Source organism: Limulus polyphemus, unplaced genomic scaffold (genome assembly GCF_000517525.1).
Source record: "Limulus polyphemus unplaced genomic scaffold, Limulus_polyphemus-2.1.2 Scaffold3012, whole genome shotgun sequence".
Lineage (NCBI taxonomy): Eukaryota > Metazoa > Arthropoda > Merostomata > Xiphosura > Limulidae > Limulus > Limulus polyphemus.
This window is the reverse complement of record NW_013668622.1, coordinates 73,931-77,430: the sequence shown is the minus strand read 5'-3', so window position 1 is coordinate 77,430 and position 3,500 is coordinate 73,931. Positions and strand designations below refer to the sequence as shown.

The window sequence follows — 3,500 nt, the reverse complement described above, 5'->3', positions numbered from 1 at the left end:
AAGTTTATACTACAACAGCCACCATAACACTACTATAAAGAGCCATTTCTTGAGTTATACACATTTCCTACTTTGACCCGTGACCTTACAACTTCATCACATAAAACACTTCTGCTGCCAATGACCATCAATTAATTAATAACATGAAGAACATTAAGAGCTGTGTGTTAAAAGCGAGTAACAGAAAGTATCCCTAATGCCACTACCTCATCATACAAAGTCGCCCTGACCATCACACAGTGTATACCATGTCTGAAGTATATACTTAGTAAAACTTTGGGTGAGGTAATAATGAATACTGTAATAACATGTTATGTTATAAATAAATTGGTGAAAGTTAGGATTTCTGTGGTATTTATCATAGCATCCACCCCCAAATTTTTATAAGGTCATAACCGAGACAAAGGACGGGTACCTCAGCTTGTAGCTAATATAAAGAAGAGAGTTCTCTGCAAAATAGACTACATTAAAGAAAATAACTCCAGCTTACAGGCATGATTTTGTTAGTTTTAAAAGGTTGTAAATAAAACAATTACTGACACCATGAACTTCAAAAAGTTTAGTTTTCAAACTATTTGAGCTAGAAATAAGCAACAAACATCTACAGAGAAAACAGATTTGCAGCTATGTTTTTGAATGCCGACAAATATTATTTATGCTGAATAGTTGAATATTTTTATTCTCCAAATAAATATATTGTACAAACAACATGGGAAAATCTGATTCTTCAAGCTGTTCTTACACACCCACCTTTCAGTAGAGTAAAAATTAAAACTCGTTATATATGGTGGTTGATTGGTAAATACAATAAAATGTCGGATTCCACAGTTTACACCTACTGAATTGGTTATTTGGTACACATCAGTTTGCAGTCTATGGTGTACTGGTGAATTAGTACTTCAGCAAGTAATTATTATTTTTTATTTCATTACATTTGTCATTGTTCTAGAGGGATTGGAATGGGGGAGGTATATTTAAGATGTGTTTCACCTGAGGTAATAAAACACTTCAAACAAACATAAAAAATGTCTGTGCTTGACTGAGTGCAAACTTTGTCCCACTGATAAAAATATATATATTTAATCTATTCCAACTGAAATAGAGTAATTGAAAATAATTGAATATACCTTGTATTTCATTTTCCCACAAAGAAATTTCAATAAAAAACTTAAATATTTATATAGCTAATCAGAGTGAGATATGGTGACATGTAAAATTCAACACAACAATGATTACTGAAAAACAACTGCAAAATATCTTTCTAATTTTCAGGAAATACTTTTCATTTTGTAATTTAGACAATAATACAGAGAGATTTCTTTAATATGAGCAAAAACTTGTAATAATATCAAAAAGAGTTAAAATAGTTTTATTTTGCACAAAAACACAATTACTTCTTCATTGAGACTAATTTTAAAATAGGTTATTTCATCATTATTTTAAGTGGTGTACTACTCTGACCAAATACAATGTAAATAATATTAAGCTTGGAAGATTAATTATATAACAGTAGATCACCAAATGGCAAATTTTTGCTTTAGTAAAGTTATCTGAATGATTAAAATAAGGAAAAATTTTATTTAAAATAAAGTGTTCATTTCAATAGCCATTTCCGACATAAACACACACAGCAACCACTCTGATCGATTGCCATGGCCTTTAGATTCAGCAAGCAAAACACCTACCAAACATTATCATAACTATTAAAAGAATCCAAGTTGTAATGTCAACAACTAGGAATGAGAAGTTGCATACTGAAATACAATTATGTATTATTAAAACATTATCCAATTTTTAACTGTGAATATTCCAACATAGCTCAACTAAAATTAATGAAACACACTGACCAATACGGTACGTTTGATTAAAAATAACTATTCAGCTAATACTAATTCTAAATAAATAAAACAAATATAGTATTATTTGGTAAATTAACTATACTTTCCAGCTTTAAAAAGACATGCTGCAAATAATGTAAGTAACAAACATTTTAAAACAAATGAACACACATAATGGTTGGAGACGGCTTAAATGGGTAATGAAGAAAAACTTTAATATAAGTTTAACATAACAGCAAATGTACAACGTTTCGACAAGGTTTTGTCATAATCGAAAATGAACACACAGTTAACCTAAAAATTAAAATCTGGTTCTATACATAAAATCAAATTAATTCTTAACATTTAACTATGTTAACTGATTGGACAAATAAATAAAATCATGGAAAATAAATGTTGAGCTAACTGTTTTACACTCTAAGAATCCGAATTCTGGACTAAACCTAAACTTAAAAGACAAAAAAAAAAAAAAAGAATTGAATTTTAATTTAAAATAAATTGTACTGCTATTACTTCAGCCTCGTAAAACACACTACAGTCTGTTAGTACTAATACTACTAGTGTTAGTGTTAGGCTAAAACCTTTAGTAATATTAATAGTACAAAAATGTTCAAGATATGGTCTAAAATTTTCTGAAGTTTTCTAAAATAATGTCTTAATTTAAAAAATACAGAAATGGTGAATGAATTAAGACTAAAGTAATATTCTTACAATTAAGCCTGTCTTTGTTGCTTTCTAATGACGAAGTCGTCAGCCTTCAATTTACTGCACTTTGCAAAGCATATATATATATACATGTATCTATGCTACAGCGCGACTCCCTCTATATATCTCTATGGATCTGTTCATGACTTTTTAAAATTCTAGGACTATGCATTAAAATCCTGCGAAAATAGTAGAAGTTCAACAAGTAATCCTGAAATAAGGCCTGAATCATGTTTCATTCAAAATATTTCTTTGTAACTTTCTCTTTTTCACTCCTAGTAAAGAAATTTGTATAATTTTTATCTTAAAAACTGATGAAAATAAAACAGTATCATAATTCAAGTTAGCTAATTTTAGTCCTGGTTGCAAGTTTGATCATATATGTAGGAAACATAAATTTATTTTGCATTTTAAGAAACTGGGTTTCATTAAAACGTGTTTCTTCATGAATGAAAAGTAATGCAAAATATTCTCTAGCTTTATGGAATTACAAAACTGCATGCATAAAAAAAAATCCTTTTACGCAAATACATCTGTTACGTATCTGCTTGTTTGTTAATTTTCGGTATAAATTATTTCTCAGGAAATTCATCGATACAAGTCCCTTCTTGATTAAAACAAGTTTATTCTTTCTCGATATAACTTTGTAATACACAGTAATTTCACAATCAATAGGTTTCTCGTCTCTTTACTTACAACTTTTATGATACACGCTATAAATCACAGCGATTCACAAGCTCGATAATTTCGCGACGACTGCAAAACAAACACAATTTACAGTTCAACGTCACTACCGTTCGGTTGACTCAATTATCTATTTATATATATATTGCTGGCCTCTCTGCCAGGATTATATACTAAGAAAGAAGGCATCTCGAACACACTAGGGTTGCCGGGCAAAATTCATGATCCTTCGAGAAACTCCAGCGCGCATGCTCCCAGGGTCACGTGACTTCC

General features: G+C 29.9%; 1 protein-coding gene across 1 annotated transcript in view; it reads right to left on the bottom strand.

Moving 5' to 3' along the window:
- LOC106468454 (S-phase kinase-associated protein 1) overlaps nucleotides 1-2,665 on the bottom strand; it is a 12,071-nt gene extending 9,406 nt beyond the window's left edge. Inside the window, exon 1 of the mRNA XM_013928879.2 lies at nucleotides 2,550-2,665. The gene's annotated coding sequence lies outside the window, so the exon portion shown is untranslated. The remainder of the gene's footprint in view (nucleotides 1-2,549) is intronic.
- Between the last annotated feature and the right edge of the window lie 835 nt (nucleotides 2,666-3,500).